We start from the raw sequence: 22,104 nt of genomic DNA on the forward strand, positions 1-22,104 counted from the left end.
TCCATGTCTTTGCTATCAAAGGGTCATTATTCCAAAAAACATTTGCCCAGTTCTTGTGGACAGGGCCCAAAGTGCATTTTTCCCAGCACTCCTTCTGTCTTGGGCCAAAGCCTCTTCTTGACCAGAGGGCAGATAATGACTAGAGGTAGACCTTGTCACTGAGATCCAGAAATGGTCCCATTTGCTCAACAGAATCTGTTCTTTGGGAAAAGGTTACTCCAGGCAAGAGAGTTTCGAGGATGCCTGGGCTTCCTCCAGGTGCCTATCTGCAACCAGCTCCGTCCCCAGAGCTCTGTCCCCAGACTCTGCCTAATCCCTCCATGCCTGTTCTGCTCCTGCAGGCCCTTGCACCCTGTCCAGCCCCGATGTGTTCCCCCACTTCCCACTGTCAATGCCCTCTTGCCTTAGGAGTGTGCCTAAAATGTTAACACTATAGGGATTGAATAAATGTACACTGTGGCTTCTGGAAGTCAGACATGTATAAGCTCTTCAGAAGCAATTTGGAAATGGCTGAACTGAGACTGGTCTGTCTAGCACTTGCAGGAGTGGGAGGTCTTATTAGGCTGGCCTTTCTCTCCCTTCTGGGAGCCTGCTGTTCAGAGGCCAGCAGTGGATAACTTGGGGGCGGGGGAAGAGGGGATGAAATCTGTGTCTTTAGGAAAATGGAGCTGAAAACATTTAACTTTGAATCATAAACAGAAGCTATAAATTAGAGAGAGGTCAGGGAACAGGAAATCAAAAGAGGAGAGGCCCGTTCCCAGGAAATAAGGAGGTTTGGTTGAGCAGTGACATTCAGCATCCCTTCATGGAGATACTGATCACTACGGACAGGCTGCCTGCTGCATCACTATCAGAAGAGTCTGGCCCAGATGGGATATTCTGAGGCTGCCCTTCACTGAATTCTCTGTCTAATTGTCACTAGAAGCACAGTTTTAGGCAAAGATCTTTTAGGTCAGAGAAAAGGACAAAGATCTCAGTTGGAAGTGGGCATCCTCTTGCAACCCAACAAGGAATGCATAGTGCAGGCTGTAGTGGGACCTTTCAAAGAAAAGGTATATTTCTAGCATTTCTCCGGAATTACACCTTTGAGCAACTGCATAAACCCCCTGGCAATACAAGTCTATAGCTGCTCTGAGGGCCTACCCTGAGTCAAGGGCTTTGTAGGGGCTAGAAAGGTAGAGGTAAATAAAATATGGCTCTAGAGCTACCAGTGTAATGGGAGACACAGACACATTCACCACAAAGCATAATATTAAGCAAAGCAGTTAATGAGTTAGTCTACATCAGCATAAGACAAAAATAAGTTGGACAGACCAGGTGCCGTAGCTCACGCCTGTCGTCCCAGAACTTTGGGAGGCCAAGGCAGGCAGATCACTTGAACGCAGGAGTTTGAGATCAGCCCGGGAAACATAGCAAAACCCCCTCTCTACAAAAACACACATTTGCCTGGCATGGTGCATGTCTGTAGTCTCAGCTACTCAGGAGGCTGAAGTGGGAGGATCGCTTGAACCTGGGAAGCACAGGTTGCAGTAAGCTGAGATCTGCAGTCTCGGTGACAGAGTAAGCCTCTGCTACAAGGAAGGAAGGAAGGGAGGGAGGGAGGGAGGGAGGGGGAGTGGAGGGGAGGGAGGGGGAGGGAGGGGAGGAAGGAAGGAAGGAAAGAAGGAAGGAAGGAAGGAAGGAAGGAAGGAAGGAAAAAGAAAAAGTCAGAAAGACCCAGGATCTCCACATCCCACTTGATGGTCCTTGAACAGGCTATATCATCCCCCAGAAATTCAGTTTCCCGGATCTAAGAAGTAGAGCCCTCGTCTCTGTGAAGATCCACAAGGCAAGGAAAGTGATGTAGTGTGTCTCACAGGGAAAGAAAGTACCAGGACATTGTTCTGAAGCTGCCTGAGGGTATGCATCAAGGTCTTTGGGTGGATTTCTAGAATCCCTATTAAGGCTTGCGGCATCTAAGAAGTAAAATGAATCTGAGGAGATCATCTGGAGATAAAACTATCCCCATGTTTGGCACAAGGTCAGTGCTGAACAAGTGGGAAAGTAAGCAAGAGAACGAATGGGGTAAGTAGGGGAAGTGATTCAGGACTGATTCTCTCACCTTTCAGCAAGACCTTCAGCTGGACCCCTGTGAATAAAGGAGATTTTATTCATTTATTTATCTGTTTGTTTAACAAATATATGGCACTTAATTTGTGCCAGGCATTATTCTCCATGCTTCACTTAATAAAACAGTTTAATATTCACTATAATCCAAGGAGGTGTTATTATTATTCCCATTTTGCAGATAAGAAACCTAAGCACAGAGACGTTTAGTACCTTGGCCAAGGTCACATAGCTAAAAAGTAGCCAAGACAGGGTTTGAACCCAGGCTTTGCACCCAGGCACTGTGGCTTTGGGAATCCACATTGCGTCTGAATTAAGGAGGCTAAAACGTCACCTGAAGCCTCAAGGAGCCTGGTACCAGTCACACCCATCTACAGCAGTCAGCTAGACAGAAGCTGCTGAGATGCAGCCCTTGGCCTCTGCCTTGATTCAAGAAGCTTAGTTTAGGGGCTTCCTCATTCACCCCCCCCCCCCAGGATATTGCTAGGCAGCCCCTAAGCCTAGAGCCACAGATTCTTCTACCCAGATCTGTGAAGTGTCCTTGGGTCTATGGTGGCACCTGCCACCCCGGGTCCTCCCAGAAAAGTTCCCTGCCCCACTCCTCTGCAGTGGCCAGGGTCTGTCCTTGTGCCACATACAACTGATCCATAATGGCTGCCTGCAATACTGAATGGAAAAGAACTTGGGGTCCCATCTGGGCTCACCAGGAAACACGCCCTGGTAAATTAGTGACGTCCCCATGGGCATAGGACAAGGTTACTGCCCACTAGCCTAGCATCTCGCTCTCGCCCATGGCTGATGCTTGCAGTCCTCTGCCAAAGCTGGGCTGGGTGTCTTCTCTTTGTAACCTCCAGGATGTTCTGCTGCTACCCCAGGCAGGACTCTTTTGTGCAAGTGACAGAAATCCGGCTCTACCTGACCATGCAAAAACGGAGAAATAACTTACTCACTTAACTGAATTATTCAGGAGCAGATTTCTCAACCTCTCCATCTCTCATTCTCTAATGTACGCTTCTAGAACAGCTTTATTCTCATGCAGATTCTCCCATCAGGATAGCAAAAATGGCAAAAATGGCTGCCAGGAGTGACAAGCTCTTCCTTCAGCTATTGCTTCAACAGAAGCCCCAGGGTTGAGTCTCATTGGCTTAAGTTGAGTTGCATGACCTCCCCCAAGCCAATCATTGTGGCCAGCAGATGTTCCAGTGAGACACGCCTGGGTCCCCTGTTTGCCCTTATTATGAAATGAGGAGATAAGGATGGAGCTTAATCTCAGTTGCCATCTAGGAACCTGCCGTGGAAGAGGGCTGGCTCTCCAGGGGAAACTTGGGATGCCTTTCTCAGTGTTTTAAACACATTAAAACTGTGCTTTAAGAAGGTTTTTCTGGGAAACATGTTTACGAGATGGATTAGAGCATTGAGGATGCACAAAACCAACAAGCCAGTCTCAGCTTCTGTTCCCTGGTTTGTGTTTATATTCTGTCCTGGGAAGATGGGTTTTTTTCCTGACTCTTGATCATTAGCATCAGAAAGGAGTTCTGTTCCTCGGGATTTTATTTTTTTATTATGGGAAATTTTCAGATATAATCAAAAGTGTTGAAAATAATCTGTGTCTGTTCCTCGGCTTCAGCAATTATTAACTCGGGGCCAATTTTGTTTCATCTATAGCCCCACCTATCCTCACTCCACCCTGGATTACTTTGAAGCTAATCCAGACATTATATATCTTTAAGATGCTCAGATTGCAAGGCTCTGTAAGAGCTGGAGACTCCATTCTCTTTGAGAAGAAAGGAATCTGGTCTCTTATTATACGTCACTTAGCGGAGGAGAGTCTTGCCTTTCCTCCTCCACAAACATGGCCCAACTCTCCTTACTTGATATTATACTTTGAATCTTTATGAGAGGAAAATTGCAGTCTGTCTATTCTTGTCTGGAAGTGCTCAGCTGGAGTGATTGCAATGTTACCTCCCTGGGCATTCCCATTGTCCTCATCCTGCTGCTGTGCCCGCCCCCATTCCAACTCACTTGGCCTGTAGCCTTCCTTTCTGACCTGCTCCCTGCGTCCTCTTACCTGATTTCTAGGGTCCCTCTCCCTGTTCTCCTAGCATTTTAACATACACAAGGTCCAGAGAACAACAATAGCATGAACAACGCTATTTCCCATTTTATAATCCCAACACAGAGCGATGTCTCTCCCATGCACCATCCCAGCCTACAAATTGCTGCAGATACATGCATCAAAGAGCCGTTCGGCTGCTTATGTGAACACAGGCTGCGCTTGCACTTCCAAACGCTGTTATCTCTGCCACAGCTACACTCCTTGAATAGCCAATAAATGCAAAAGAAAGTTTGGGAGGGAAAAAAAGTTACAAAAAAATTATTATTATTATTATTACTTAAAGAGCCAGAGAAAGATAGCAAGCTTCTTCTAAAGTTACAACACCACCGTTAGCAGCTGCAGGGTACATGAAAGCCAGGGGCTGGGGGAGGGAAGATAGGGCATATTTCAAAGCTGACTGCTGCAGTAACAAAACGCGAGGGGGTGTTGTGTGGAATACGCCAAGCGTTTGAAGTGGACAAGATTTCTAGCATGTTGCCTTGATGCCTGTTCATACTTAATAACAGATGTTTGGTCTCTCTAGGCAGATAATTGTCCTTCTGTAAGGTTGACTTGACCTGCCTGAACGGTCCAGCTTCGAGCGCTGCAGCAGTAACAAATGATCCTAGCTTCTCTCTTTTTTACTAGGGAGATGCTCAGCCACGCTTCCTTTTAAGCACATAATTACTCGGCAACAACTGAAGCCCATACATTCCCCTCTCCTAATGGCCATGGAGCCATTCGGTCGTAATTTATGGGGACAGGGTTCAAAGTTTTAATAATATTTGGATAATATCATTGCCCACACGTTGGGGGCGTCATGATGAATAGAAGGAGAGTGGGCTTATTTCGATTCCATGCATGACAGTGTGGACATTAACGACTGGGTGCCCGGCGTGGCCTTTATGGAAACTGCCACCAGGCCATCAGCTCATGAATTATAGATCTGGGCATGAAGGATCACATAGGGATGCTGTTCATGAGGAACTGTCCTGTTAGCACCTCTTCCTTATGCAGATAAATGAATTGCAGAGAATACCAAAACGGCGTAAATAAGCCCTTAGTGGATAACACATTAGAACATCAACATAAAAAACCCAGTGCTGGGGCCTGCTTGGGGATATTTATGTTTATACTCTCTGCTCAAGTGGCTCCCTGATTTTTTGGCTTCTTACTGCTCACCTCATAATTCCAACCTCCTAACGGCACCTCTGGGCATGTTTCTCCGATGTTCTGTGCTGCCTGCTGGCATTTGTACAGAAGTTTGCTCAGAGAAGTGCTTTTGGGTAGGCAGATGGGTGACGGCTCATCAAATTCAAGACAGACCTAGTTAGCATTGTCTTGGTGACATGGTGGGGTGTCCCTAAAATAGAGGCCACACACTGGCAGGTGCTAGCGAAAGAAGAAGGGGAAACTACGTCCCCAAAAGTAGAAAGACGGGAGACGTTCTCAGCAATAAACCAGATAGAAAAGAGCCTTGGAGAAGATTGAGTTCAGCCCACACTAATCCCAAAAAGCAGGTGGCAAAATTGAGGTTGAGAGGAGAGCAAGGACTTGCCCTAAATGACAAAACCTTGTTGCCAAGCCAAGATTCCTGACTCCCAAGTGTAGCCCCAGGCTGCCTTATCTGGCCTGAGTTTTCTCTCCCCAAAATGTAAACATTCAACACCGGCACCAAATGATAGTGTTAAGACTAAAACAATGTTTGCCAACTTCCTCCTGTTAATCTAGACTGACTCACTCTGAACTTTGACAAGGTTCGCGTGCCGCGAGCAATCGTTGAACTTACACACTCGATATCCATTTAATCTGAAGGATTTATTTGGAAAGAACAGCAATTATAGCTGCACCTCAGAATAACTAGGAAACGGCGCATTTAAATCTCTTTAAATAGCTTGCCGGAGTTCTAAATAGCTCCCCCACGTCCAGGTTCTGATCTGGAGTTCTCATTTGCCTGGGCCTTTTTACAGAGCCCAGGAGTGGTTTGGAGCAGGTTTCAAATGTGGAGGTTTGTTTCTTTACCGGGAGGCACTTTATGTAGGGGGCTTTCTGTTTTCTGAAACATCTAAGGATGTGTTCTTTTTTATCGTGCCAAGAGAAAGGAGGTAACAATATTCTGCTACATAAAGGCCAAGAACATTTATCCAGTTACGATTTTTTAAAATAATGATACAAAAAAATTAACTTTTGGGGGACCACAGCTTTATGAATTTTAACACATATATAGAATCATGTAGCCACCATCACAATCAGGATACAGAACAATTCCATCACCCCAAATTAAAAAGTAAAACCCCAGCTGGGATGGTAGCTCATGCCTATAAACCCAACAGTTTGAGAGGCTGAAGTAGGAGGATTGCTTGAGCCCAGGAGTTTGAGACCAGTGTGGGCAACAAAGCAAGACCACATGTCTACAAAAATAAAAACTTTAGCCAGGCATGGCGGTGCACACCTGTAATTCCAGCTACTCAGGAGGCTGAGGTGGGAGGATGGCATGAGCTTAGAACTTTGAGGCTGCAGAACAATGACTGCACCACTGCATTCCAGTCTGGGTGACAGACAGACCTTGTCCACTCTCAAAAAAAAAGTCAAAGCCTCCCTTGATCCCTAGCCCTAATCCCCACTGATCTATTCTCCATCACAATAACTCTGTCTTTTATGAGTGGCATATAAGTGGGTTTATACAGTTTGTTACCTTTTGAGACTGGCTTCTTTCACTCAGCAAAGTGCCTCTGAGATCCATCCAAGCCCTCGTCTGTACCTACAGCTCTGTCCTCTTTGTTGCTGGGTAGTATTCCATCACAGAGCCCAGACCTCGAGTCAGGCATCACCAGGCACTTATGGGATGAGAACAGCAAATGGCTGTGATGTGTGTGCTATGTGCACCACACTCTGTCCTAGTGTTTTACTGTACTAACTCATTTAACCTCTCAACAACCTAGTAGGGTGACTCCTAGCATTATATCCATTTTGCAGATTAAGAAATTAAACCATAAAGAGGTTACATAACTTGCCCAAGTTCACACAACTGGTAAGTCAGGAACCACCTCTGAGGTTAGAACCAGCCAACCCTTGTGTTTCATGGGCCATCCTAATTATAAATATCTCTGGAAGCTAGAGGAGAAATGTTAATCCCCAGGGAGGTATAAATGGCTGACAACATTCCCTTGCCCAGAGCAGGCTGTGCCAGGGATTGAGGACAGCTGACATGACCAAGAGAAAAACAAGGAAAGTGGCCCAGGGCTCCCATTACCACATGCCACAGAAACCACTCCCAGAGTGTGCACCCAGATACCCACACACACCCCAAAAAGAAAGCGGGGGAAGCAGGAGAAGGCAACGTTTCACATGAATGCTGTGGCCGACAGATAGGAAGCACCCTGACCTCCGCTCATCCTACTAAGTCTCAGGGGTTGGGAAAAGAACCAGATCTGAGAATTTCAAATTAATTGCCATGAATGCTGGAATTGCCATCTCAGGCCTCCAACAGCGCAATCATCTGCTGTCTTACCTAGGCTCCTTCGAAGGCTGAAACATAGCTGCTATCCTTGGAATCATAACAACCTAAAACATAAATGTGGAATTGCAGGAGTGATTTCATCCAGCAATCACTGTGGGGAAGCTGAGGCCTAGAAAGAGAATGCACTTGGCCAAAGGCAGATAGCAAATCAGTAGCAGATCCAGGACTGTAGCCCAGATCCCTTCCTCCATACATCCATCCATTCATTAATTCAACAACTGAACCTACCATGTGCCAGCCACTTTTCTAGAAGCTGGAGGCAAAGGGTGATGACGACACAGTACTTGCCTTCATGGAGTTATAATTTTGGCAGGAGACAAACATTAAACAAATGATCGAGCAAATAGATAATTTAAAGTCATAGGGAAGATTTTAACATTTTCTCAAGACCCCTAGCAAGTGCTTTCCCAACTCACCTCAGCTGCTTCTATTTCCTAAATCAATAAGGTGAAGTTTCCTGTAGTAGTAAAGGCTTCCATGGGCCCTCTGAATAAGATCATGCAAAAATGTAGTTCTGTCGTTCTACAACTTTTTAAACACAGGTGTTGAATGCTGGTCCCCCAGATACCACTAACAGCCTGTTGGTAAAGCAAAGCCGAGTTGATTGGTCACTGCAATGAGGGAGAATATCACCTCCAAAGAGCTTTGGCAGTGCTATGGTTTGGATGTTTGATGCCTCCAAACTTCAGGGCAAAATATGATCCTCACTGTTGGAGGCATGGACTAATGGGAAGTGTTTGGGTCATGGGGTGGATCCCTCATAAATGGTTTGCTTCCCTTGTTGCACCGAGTGATTTCTCCCTCTATTAGTTCCTGCAAGAACTGATAGTTAAAGACAGCCTGGCAACTCCTCCTCTTCTCCCTATCTTTCTTGCTTCCTCTCTCACTGTGTGGTCTCTGCACATGCCACTTCCATTTGCCTTCCACCATGAGTGGAAGCAGCCTGAGGTTCTCACCAGAAGATGCTGGCACTGTGTTTCTTGTACAGCCTGCAGAACTGTGAGCCAGATAAACCTCTTTCCTTTATAAATTACCTAACCTCAGATATTTCTTTACAGCAATGCTCATAGACGGAGATAGGCAGCTTCTTCAGTGGGGAAGGGCAAGGTTAGATTCTCAAGTCTGGCTTAAAGAATACTTTCAAAAGGAGGAGGAGTCGGTTAGAATCAGGTAAGCACCATGTTATGATAGGTTAGGACTGGCAGAAACAGGAAAGTGAGGGTTTTGAGGGGGCTGCTTCAAAGAATCTTACAGTGTAAAGTATTGAATGCTTTCTATTGGAGAATTGACGGATTTTCAGGATATTCTGGTAATGAACAATAAAGTTAATCGACTGGGCAAGTGTATTGATGGAATAGTCAAGTTATGCTAATAAAAACAATGGAATAGTAAAATCATTCTATTATAAAAGTAAGCCATGTGGGGTAGATGGCTTAGGTTCTCACCAAAACAATACCTGTTTATTCTAAGCTAGCCAATAGAATCAATTATATCACCACCACTGTCTCCACCACATCCACCACCATCTCTACCTCTACCTTCTTCACCTCCACCATCTCCATCACCATCTCCACAACCACCTTTACCTCCACCAACTCCATGACCATTTCCACTGCCACCATCACCACCTCAACCACCACTGCCACCATCTTCACTTCCACCACCACGATTTTCATGACTGTCTTCACCTCTACCACTTCCACAACTACCCCCATCACCACCATCATCTCCATCACCACCTTTACCACCATCTTTGCCTCCAAATCACTACTGCCAGGATCTGCATTAGCACCTTCACCATCATCACAGCCTCATCTCTACAACCATTTTCACCTCCACCACCAACACTGCTGCCATCCCATCTCCATTATCATCTCGACCACCATCATTACCACCTCCACCACCAGCACTACCGTCACCACCACCTCCACCACCATCACCACCAATAACACCAGATCCACCACCTCTACCACCATCATTACCACCTCCACCACCATCTCTACCACCTCCACCACCATCTCCACCACCATCACCAGCAACCACACTATCTCCACCACCATCATCACCACCTCCACCACCATTACCACCACCTCCACCACCATCTCTACCGCCTCCACCACCATCACCACCATCATCACCACCTGCACCACCATCACCACCACCTCCACCACCATCACCACCACCTCCACCACCATCTCTACCACCTCCACCACCATCACTATCTCCACTACCTCCACCACCATCGTCACCACCTCCACAACCACCATCACCACCTCCACAACCACCACCACCACCTCCACAACCACCACCACCACCATCACCATCCCCTCACCACCATCATCATCACCTCCAACACCATCACCACCTCCACCACCATCACCACCACCTCCACCACTATCACTACCACCTCCATCACTATCACCACCACCTCCACCACCATCGTCACCACCTCCACAACCACCACCACCACCTCCACCACCACCACCATCACCATCCCCTCACCACCATCACCATCACCTCCAACACCATCACCACCTCTACCACCATCACCACCACCTCCACCACTATCACCACCACCTCCACCACTATCACCACCATATCAACCACTATCACCACCACCTCCACTACCCTCACCACCACCTCCACCACCATCACCACCTCCACCACTATCACTACCACCTCCACCACCATCACCACCTCCACCACTATCACCACCACCTCCACCACCATCACCACCTCCACCACCATCACCACCACCTCCACCACCATCTCTACCTCCACCTCTTCCACCATCTCCATCACCATCTCCACAACCACCTTTACCTCCACCAACTCCATCACCATTTCCACTGCCACCATCACCACCTCAACCACCACCGCCACCATCTTCACTTCCACCACCACCATTTTCATGACTGTCTTCACCTCTACCACTTCCACAACTACCCCCATCACCACCATCATCTCCATCACCACCTTTACCACCATCTTTGTCTCCAAATCACTACTGCCAAGATCTGCATTAGCACCTTCACCATCATCACAGCCTCATCTCTACAAACATTTTGACCTCCACCACCAGCACTGCTGCCATCCCATCTCCATTATCATCTCGACCACCATCATTACCACCTCCACCACCAGCACTACCATCACCACCACCTCCACCACCATCATTACCAACTCCACCATCATCTCCACCACCTCCACCACCATCACCATCACCACCATCATCACCACCAACCGCACTATCTCCACCACCATCACCACCACCTCCACCACCTTCACCACCATCATCACCACCTGCACCACCATCATCACCACCTCCACCACCATCTCTACCACCTCCACCACCATCTCTACCACCTCCACCACCATCACCACCACCTCCACCACCATCTCTACCACTTTCACCACCATCACTATCTCCACCACCTCCACCACCATCACCACCACCTCCACCACCATCTCTACCACCTCCACCACCATCTCTACCACCTCCACCACCATCTCTACCACCTCCACTACCATTTCCACCACCTCCACCACCATCTCTACCACCTTCACCACCATCATCACCACCTGCACCACCATCACCATCTCTACCACTTCCACCACCATCACTATCTCCACTACCTCCACCACCATCATCACCACCTCCACAACCACCACCACCACCTCCACCACCTTCATCACCACCACCACCACCATCACCATCACCTCCACCACCATCACCACCTCTACCACCATCTCTACCACCTCCACCACCATCACCACCACCTCCACCACCATCATCACCACCTCCACCACCATCTCTACCACGTCCACCATCTCTACCACCTCCACCACCATCTCCACCACCTCCACCACCATCTCCACCACCTCCACCACCATCACCACCACCTCCACCACCATCACCACCTCCACCACCATCACCACCTCCACCACCATCATCACCACCTCCACCACCATCACCACCACATCCACCACTGTCACCACCACTGTCTCCACCACCTCCACCGCCATCTCCACCACATCCACCACCAACACCACCATATCTACCACCATCTTCAGCACCACCACAACCACCTACACTGGGGTAATCATGGCTTCTTTCTTTGTGACATTTCAGAAGGGCTATTGCAACACTCTCCAGGGGTCTTTTCAAGTGGTTTGTGCAAATTATCTGTGTACTCACAAGATTGTGAGCTCCTTAAGGGCAGGGACTTTCTAATTTACCTCAGAGTCTCCAAGCAGCTTGCACGTGGACTGGCACAGAGCAAAAGCTCAGCCAGGATGTGTTCACTGAGTGAGGGCACATGGCATTCTGGAAAACCCAGATTTGTGCGCAGGAGGCTGAGGCAGGGTTCTTGGCTCCCTCCCCACCCCTACTGCCTAGTATCCCTGGATGACTTTGGTTCTCATCTCCCAGGCTTGTCTGGACATGCACATTTTTCTGTGCCACCATACAAGTACTGAGCTGCTTAGAAGCAATTTCTGATGCCCTAGTCTTGGGTAATAATAATACTATTATTGTTATTATTATCATTGTGCTAGTCATTATGCAGGGCTGAGAAGTGAAGATCAGGTCAGGGTGGGGTCCAGCTGGGGGTAGTCTGCTCAGTAGACAGAGCTTCACAGCAGCAGGCACCAGTTCACTCAATGCTCAAATACCAGTCTGCCAAACAAAGACCAGAAGTTAGCCAGTATTTGTTAAATGAAATGAGCTTTAATTCCAGATATTTACTTTTTAACCTCAGAATGAAATCCCTTAGTATAGTCGTTCTCAAATTTCTGAGTGCATCAGAAGTCACCTGGAATGCTTGTGAAAGCCCAGATTGCTGGAAGACTCTGCAGGTCTGGGATAGGTCCACTGATCTGCATTTCTATCAACTCCTTTTTTTTTTTTTTTTTTTTTTTTTTTGAGACGGAGTTTCGCTCTTGTTACCCAGGCTGGAGTGCAATGGCGCGATCTCGGCTCACCGTAACCTCCGCCTCCTGGGTTCAGGCAATTCTCCTGCCTCAGCCTCCTGAGTAGCTGCGATATTACAGGCATGCACCACCATGCCCAGCTGATTTTTTGTATTTTTAGTAGAGACGGGGTTTCACCGTGTTATGTGATGCTGATGTCAGTGGTCCAGAGAGCCCATCTGATACACCACTGCCCTCATGGAGTGAAAAGCCATGGAATTGTGGATTGGAAAGATCAGGAAGTTCCTATCACATCTTCTCCCATCCTGTACCCCGATCTGGCATCAAGGCTTTCCTGGACCATCGGGGCAAATGTGAGAGACCTCAACAGAGTCCAGCAGAAAGGACTGGGCAGGGAGCTGGGGCAGACCCTAACTGGGAAAGGGGTGGATCCCCAGGTGGCCTCCTGTTTAGACAACAAATAGAAGGGGCTAAATCCCCAACTGGACCTGCTTGTTTGAGTAAACACCTCACAGGGCTGCCTGTGTAAACACCCATTGTCTACTGGCAGATTAAGAGTGAGCAGGAGCTGGGCTTTTTTTCTTCCTTTCTTTTTTTTTTTTTTTTTTTTTTTTTTTTTTTTTGTCCTTTCATTTTTTTTTAAGCACTGAGAAAAGCCATTAAGGGATTAACACCCCGATTTATGAAAATGGAGGATGATAAAGGAACAATGGGGTGACAGCATTGTGTAAACGACATTGATTCATTTCAGAGACAGGGCTGTTAACTGGGAGAAATGGAGAAATAAATGGAACAATGAGGAGATGCTTTTACCAGCTTGTCATTAATTAGCCGAGAGTACAATTGTTTTATTGTCCTTTTTGAAAAATACAAAATTGGTAGGAAAATACAAGCACTGAGCGAATCGATTATTCTGTGACACAGGCTGACATCTGCTTTTCCTTTTCTCCTGAAGCTTGCCTCCGGAAGTGGCTTCCTAAGGGAGGAAAAGAAACCTTCCCCGGCAGGAGGATCTTGTAGGGTTTGGGAATAAAATAACCCCACTGCCCAAGGGTTCTCCAAAGTTCTTGGCACTGGAGGGTGGCCTTTAAACAGGTGAACCTCACCTCCGTCCTCTTCTGGCCTTCACTAGTAAGGGAGTGAGGGTCTGGGATGTGGGAGGTGAGTGGGGCTCCCCTGGGAGGCATCTTGCTGCAGGTGGAAAGAGATAAGGAGCTTGGGGAAAGGGAGATGAGCTTCTAGGGCAGCAAGACTGACACAGTGGTCCCCTACCTGCTGACAGTTCATCCAGCAACGCTGTGCAGGCTCCAGCAAGAGTACCTCTCTCTACTCATTTCATCTACAATCAGGAGCGGAAGTGCTTTCACTAGGTCTGTGCTGGGATGCATTAAATGAAAAGGCTTCTCCAGGCAGAGAAAGTGGGGTCAGATCAGGGTGGGTGTCCTGACCACAGTGGACTTTCCAGAGACGTGAGCAGCACCAGCCCTGCCTTGGAGAAGGACACATTTCTGGGTTGTAGTGTTGAAATAAACTTTTGTTGGATCCAAGAGGACTCCCGTTAGGGTGAGCTGGAGAGGAGATTCATGGCATCAGCTTAGGGCCACAGAGACACACGGGGTGGATGCAGAGCATGGCGAATGTTGATGGAATAAGGCCAGGCCTGTGCAGGCTGGATTATCCACACCCAGCTGCCCAAATAGAGATGCAGCTGGGGAGGAGACATGCTACTTGAACCCAAGTTCAGCCCTCTATTTGTAAGGGCTGTTTGCAAATCCGAACATCCATGTTTGGATTCTAACCCGTCAGAAGAGTTGGCCAACTGGGGCTATTTCAAGAAAGAATCCAACAATCCCACAAAGGGTTAATAGCACTTATCAAGAAAAGGAGCTCACAGAAACAGCATGCAAGGAAACTGTAAACAGCATTTCCATTGTCTTTGCCTTCTGTGACTACTGGTCATTGTTTGGCCTTTAATCTGCAAGCACTATAGATATAAATATAGCTGTCTTTATAGCATTGTATCTTTACAGCCCAAGATAAAACAATGCAGCTTTATGTCTCTTATCTTTATATTTATATAAAGATATCTTTATTTGGAAAGATTATACATGTATGTCTCACAGATTAACGTTGACTGATCATAGATTTTTATGCATTCATCCCCTACATTCAATGTCTCTGACGTGCCAGGCACTGCTCTAGTGCTGGGTATAGAGCAGAGAACAAATGAGAACCCCAGCCCCAGTCCCCGTTTTCATTACCCAGAAAACTGCATTGTAAGAGCAAAAAACTCAACAAATATGTACTAATAGAGACAGATCAAATAGTGACGAATGCCATGGTAAAAATGTAGTAGGGAGTCGTGGGGGGGTGCAGTTGTTTTCTAAGGGGTGGTCAGGGAAGGTCTCACTGCTAAGGTGATAATTAAGCAAAGACCTGAACCAGCCCCTGTGCAGGGGACACGCTGGTCCAGGCAGAGGGCACAGCGCGTGCAAAGGCCTGGAGGCAGGAAAATACTTGATGGCTTAGAAGCAGAGAAAGACAAAAGAGTCTGGGTGCAATGGCTCACGCCTGTAAACCCAGCACTTTGGGAGGCCAAGGTGGGAGAATCACTTGAGCTCAGGAGTTCAAGACCAGCCTGGCCAACATGGGGAAATCCCACCTCTACTAAAAATACAAAAATTACAGGCATGGTGGCACACGCCTGTAATACCAGCTACTCGGATGGCCGAGGCAGGAGAATCACTTGAATCCAGGAGACGGAGGTTACAATGAGCCGAGATCACACCCGCTGCACTCCAGCGTGGGTGAGAGAGGGAGATCCTGTCTGGGAAAGGAAAAAAAAAAGATCTGAAGAGGCAGGAGCAGTGAGCAAAAGGGAACAAAGTCCAAGACGAGCTCCGAAAAACACAGATGAGGGGGTGGGGATCAGGCAGGGTCTGTGGCTAAAGAGGAGTGACATGATCTGATCTATGAGTTAGCGTAATCACTGTGGCTTTGGTGTATAAAGCAGACCCAAGAAGATGTGTACATTTCATATCCTCAACCAGACTTCACAGGCCAGTGCCCACAGGGGCTAGGCAGGTGAGAAAGAAAATAGAGGCCTGGAGTGAGCCTGCTGGTCTAAAGGGACAAGCACTGCTCACCTCCTGCTGCTGGTTGAACTTGAGAGAGATGAGCATGGAGGAACCATATCTTACCATCTTTAAAGAAAGGCTGGATTTTCAAGTGGACTATCCTTATTTTAAGTTATGCACAGTTAAGCCAAGCAAACTTGTGGCCAGATTAACCCACAAGCTGTTAGTTTATGCCTCCCTCTTATCAGGCAAGGAGAACTCACACAAGTCATACATCTTCTTGCCCTTTATTATCTGGCTGCCAGAGAACTCAGCGATAAATTTAATTTTAAGGCATTGTAAGCATACCACATAAAATTCTTGACAAAATCATCTCTATTTTTCCAGTTCTCAGTTTAATATGATTTTTTGAAATGTCCAGTTAAAGGCTGTGTGCTTTTTATTATAAGCAACCTTAAGTTGTCTTCAATTAGGAATAATTTCTAACAAAACTAAACTGTAAGAGAATAGCTACCATGATCACGCTCTTTTGTAACCATTTATTATGGATGTTCTGGGGGAAAAAAGACAAGTGCCTGCTTCTTTGATTCTCTATAAAGCTATCTCTGGCTCCAGTCACTTGGCAACCATGTAAACCCTTTAGATCAGGGAGGAGATATCATTTGCTTCTTCCATGCCAATTCTGATCAGTCAGAAGATGCTGCTGAAAACATTTGCGTTAAGAAGGAATCTGAGGCCATGCTTACATTAAGCAGGAGAGTCCAGGCTGGTCAACTAGGGATGTCTGCTGTCATTATAGATTAAGCATTTTTTCATGATGTAGGGAGGACAATTCTAATAGAATTGCATGTAAAGACCCAGGTGAAATCAGCCACCCGTTGAGGATGGAAAAACAGGGGCTTTGATTGGCCAAAAGTTAACGGCCCGTACTAGTAACAACCCTGGATTCAAACCCTGTTTGTCTTCTGCAAGTTATGTCAAGCTTGTTACATTCCTTAGCCTTTTTCAGCCTCTCTTCCTCATCTGCAAAATGAGAATAATAGTTGTATCTTAAATGATAGGCCAGTTGGAATGATTAACAGGAATAACCTTAACTCAATTGTAATAAGTGTAGGCACTCAATCAATATCACCTGTTATTACTATTATTATCATTATTTCTCATACTGCCTCCCCCCATCACACCAGTCACTATCTCTTGAATAAAAGTAAGGGATTTACTGGCTTATGGAACTGAGAGTTTCTGATGTCAGAAATCTGGGTTCTGGTGTCACCTCAACCTTAGGGTTTGAGAGGCAACTCATGCCCTGTGTTCAAAGCCTGGCTCTGCCACTTTAGAGCTACAGGATCTTGGATGAATAACTCAGCTCTCTGGACCTCAGTTTCCTTATCTGTTCATATGGCAGTGGTAATAATTTATAACAACCTTATAGAACTTCAGTGAAGATTAGATAAAGTAATATATGAGTCATAACAGCACAGAGCATATAATAAGAGCATAGAATTGTTAGCTTTTATGATTATGATTTTATAATAGATAGTTTGGGATAGTTATTCTTTTGGCTGCACAGCTTGTTAACTTCCCCCTTATTTGGAAGAAATTTTCCAACTTTCCACTTTTTGAGTATTGGAGGGAGCAGAGTCTACCTCCAAGCAGAGGATAAAAAGGGGGGATATCCATCTTCCCAGGATCCATTGCAGCTGAAGCAGAAGCATGTGACTGTCTTCCACCAATCAGAAGCATCCAGATCAGGTTATTCATTGGATCTTTGTGGTAAAAAAGGCTGGGGATTGGGAAGCATTCATGGAGCAGCAGTCACCATTGCAGCAAGACCTAATCCACAGGACAGCCATGGCAAGACTAGGAGAGATGTCACCACCTGACACATAGGTGTCAACAGTGCCCTCCCCAGACCTTCCTATGAGATGATTCAGGCATCCCCCTGGCTGCGTGGCCTCTGAGCCTGTCTTTCCAGGTATCCTTGTGATGCAGTCAGCCACCCATACTTTTGAATTCATTTCTTTCTTGCTTAAGGCAACCAATGTCTGTTTCTGTTCCTTGCAGCTAAGAACCTTCTTGATACAGTAAGGCAAGGCAGAAATCATTCTCCCAGTTCTGGAAGGATTTGAGTTTGGATTCTTATAAATTACTGACCTTATAAGGAAGCCTTTTCCACCATGACTAAGCCCAAGTGACTTTGCAGTTGGCATCAGTGGGTATGCCCCCCCAACCCTTACTGAGATGCCCACAGATCCATATGCAGCCAAGGCTGTCACCAAGATCTTAGAATATCCGCTCTGCCCAGCACTCACCACTCTAGGTTGCTGCCTGTACTCCCTAGGGAAGAGCAAGAAATGAGAGGAAGTGGTGGAGGAAAAGAGGAGAAGCAAGATATTCCTGGCAGCAATATGTTTACTCCATCAGAATCAAACACAAAGCTGTGTGAGAGCACAGAAGTTTAGCAAATGCAGCCTGAGCCCTTCCTATAGAAAGCCTACCAGAGGAAGAGGAAGCCAAACCAGTTTCAAGGATTAAAGGTGTTGTTGGTAAATAAAAATCAACACCTTTGGCTAATACTCACTTCAGTATCCAGTGGAGTGGTGAACACAGACTGGGACTCACAGACTGCAGAGATCATGAATCACCCTGCCTTTCGATATTGTAAAACTGCCATGCGGAAGTAGTGCAGGAGGAGTTGGGAGGGGTGGATTTACTTATTAGCCACAGCGCCTAGGGTGGGCATTAGAATCACCTGAAAGTCCTGTGAAAATGCAGGTGACAGGACCCCACCTCAGAGTTTCTGATTTAGAAGTTTCTATTTTCCTTCTAGCAAATTCTCAGGTGGCACTCAGTCTTTAAGAACTACTGGCGGCTAAACGCGGTGGCTCATGCCTGTAATCCCAACACTTTGGGAGACTGAGGTGGGATGATTGCTTGAGGCTAGGAGTTTGAGAGCAGCCTGAGGAACATAAGAAGATCTTGTCTCTACTAATTTTTTTTTTTAGTCTTTGGGCTTGGTGGAGCACACGTGTAATCCCAGCTACTCGGGATGCTAAGATAGGAGGATCACTTGACCCCAGGAGTTAAAGCCCAGCCTGGGCAACATAGCAAGGCCTCATCTTTACAAAATTTTTTTAAAAAATTAACTGTGGCTGAGCACAGGGGTTCATGCCTGTAATCTTAGCACTTTGAGAGGCCAAGGCAGGCAGATGACATGAGGCCGGGAGTTTGAGACCAGCCTGGCCAGCATGACAAAACCCAGTCTCTATTTAAAAAGTACAAAAATTAGCCAGGTGTGGAGGCACGCGCCTGTAACTCAGGCTGCTCAGGTGGCTGAGGCACGAGAATAGCTTAACTGAGGAGGCAAAATTTGCAGTGAGCCGAGATCACGCCACTGTACCCCAGCCTGAGTGACAGAGCAAGACCCTGTTGCCAAAAATAACAATAATAATAGTAATAAACCGGACGTGGCGGCCTGCTCCTGTCATCCCAGGTACTCAGGAGGCTAATGCAGGAGGATCGCTTAAGCCCAAGAATTGAAGGCTGCGGCGGGCTGTGATTGTGCCACAGCACTCCAACCTGGGTGACAAAGCAAGACCCTACCTCAAGAAAAATAAACAAGAAAACCACATTGGCTTAAAATAAGCCATTTACAGTTTCTTCTGTAAAATGGGAGTAGTGACCCTGGCTCATGAGATGGCCTGAGCGTCAATTGCATTTGTGAGTGTGAGAGTGTTATATACTGAATTGTACCATCAAAATGTGAGTTGTTCATAATAATGCTAATGCAGGTTTCCCAGTGTGAAGCTGGCGTGCAGCCGCATAATCACAAGTGACGCATTTATTGAACCTCTGTGCTATGCTCAGCACTGCTGAGAGTACAGTGAGTCCTTCCTTAGCGTCGTGGGCAGCCTCTCAGAAACTGAGACTGTAGGCAAATCAACACATCATGAAGCAAATTTCACCATAGGCCAACTGATATAAACAAAAATTAAGTTCCTGCAACATATCCCTGTTCACACACACATTGCCAAACTTCTAAATAGAGACCCAAATGCTTCTAACATTAGAGATTTTAACATATGTGAGCTCTACATCCTTTCAAGAAAGATTGAAAGAGACAAAAGAATTATTTATCCAATTTTTGGTGCATCTGTCAGTGATGGCAGTGTAGTGGTGGGTTAAATAAAAAAATAAATGTTTGCAAAACAAATATTGTAAGGAGCGCCTCCTGCCACTAGGCAGTTAAAAAACCAAGCACAGATACAAAGGGCTTGCTGAGTGCTTTCGTCTACATCATTTATTGTGTGCATTTCTAGGGCTATTATAGACTTTACGAATTTTTATTTTACAATAATCTGTACTTATTAATTCACTTCCCACCCTGCTTATTTTTTTCTTTCACTTTTTCTTTGTTTTTGTTTCCTTTTTTACTTTAAGTTCTAGGATGCTTGGACAGAATGTGCAGGTTTGTAACATACATATACATGTGCCATGGTGGTTTGCTGCACTTATAACCTGTCACCTAGGTTTTAAGCCCTGCATGCATTAGCTATTTGTCCTAATGCTCTCCTTCCTCTCACCCCATCCCAAACAGCCCCCGGTGTATAATGTTCCCCTCCCCGTGTCCATGTGTTCTCATTGTTCAACTCCCACTTATGAGTGAGAACATGAAGTGTTTGGTTTTCTGTTTCTGTATTAGTTTCTTGAGGATGATGGCTTCCAGCTTCATCCATGTGCCTGCAAAGGACATAATCTCATTCATTTTTATGGCTGCATAGTATTCCATGGTGTATATGTACAAGATCCTTGAATCACCACACTGTCTTTCACAATGGTTGAACTAATTTACATTCCCACCAAGAGTGTAGTAGCATTCCTATTTCTCCACAGCCTCACCAGCATCTGCTGTTTCTTGACTTTTTCATAATCAACATTTTGACTGGTATGAGATGGTATCTCATTGTGGTTTTGATTTGCATTTCTCTAATGATCCGTGATGTTGAGGGTTTTCTTTCATGTTTGTTTGCTGCATAAATGTTTTCTTTTGACAAGTGTCTGTTCATATCCTTTGCCCACTCTTTGATGGAGTTGTTTGTTTTTTTCTTGTAAATTTGTTTAAATTCCTTGTAAATTCTGGATATTAGACCTTTGTCAGATGGATAGCTTGCAAACATGTTCCCCCATTCTGTAGGTTGCCTGTTCACTCTGATGACAGTTTCTTTCACTGTTCAGAAGCTCTTTAGTTTAAATAAATCCCATTTGTCAACTTTAGCTTCTGTTGCAATTGCTTTTGGCAATTTCATCATAAAATCTTTGCCCAAGCCTAGGTCCTGAACAGTTCTGCCTAGGTTTTCTTCTAGTTTTTATGGTTTTGGATTTTACATTTAAGCCTTTACTCCATCTTGACTTAATTTTTGAATAAGGTGTTAGGAGGGGGTCCAGTTTCAGTTTTCTGCCTATGGCTAGCCAGTTTACCCAGAACCATTTATTAAATAGAGAATTCTTTCCTCATTGCTTGTTTTTGTAAGGTTTGTTGAAGATTAGATTGTTATAGACATGTGGCCTTATTTCTGAGGCCTCTATTCTGCTCTATTGGTCTACATGTCTGCTTTGGTACCAGTATCATCCAGCCCTGCTTATTTATTCCTGTTAAGGGTCATGGATGGTGGGCATCGATACTGGCCAGGATGTCAACCCCTTGCAGAGAGCACTCATACACACACCCACACTCGCTCACACTAGGACTGTGTAGACATGCCAATGAACCTCACATGCACAGCTTTGGGATGTGGCAGGAAACTGAAGTACCTGCAGAAAACCCGTGCAGATACGGGGGACTTGTGCAGACTCCACACAAACAGGGGTCCCTGAAGGAATCTTTTCTTTTTTCATCAAAGTTATAATGAAATTATGTTGAACACACCGATGTTATTGGAGGGCCTGCTATACAAGAGAGCCTCTGAAATGATCCTCACCACCCCACAACAGCAGCTGCTCCCATTCATTTTCTTATTTTCCACTCAAGACAATCCTTAGGTTTGGTAGCCCCATTTTACAGAAGGAAACTGTAGCTCTAAGTTATGAGGAGACTTCCAGAGGCCACCAGGAGTGGATACTTTCTGGGGTGCCTGAGTATTTCCCAACACACTCCGCACCCAGAGCTGCCTTCCCACCCTCAGGGGTTGCCTAGATGTCAACTTGGTGCTTTGCAACCCTGTCATTCTGGCCAGAGGTGTTGGATCAGAGGTTGATTGCTGACCTGAGATGGTCCAATGAGCATCTCCCTACTGGAAATTTCGAATTACTGCTGAGAGACTGAGTCACCAAGTATGGATCAGAGGACATCAGAGGGAGAAGGGAGAAGAATAAAG

Source organism: Cebus imitator, unplaced genomic scaffold, assembly GCF_001604975.1.
Source record: "Cebus imitator isolate Cc_AM_T3 unplaced genomic scaffold, Cebus_imitator-1.0 Scaffold63, whole genome shotgun sequence".
NCBI lineage: Eukaryota > Metazoa > Chordata > Mammalia > Primates > Cebidae > Cebus > Cebus imitator.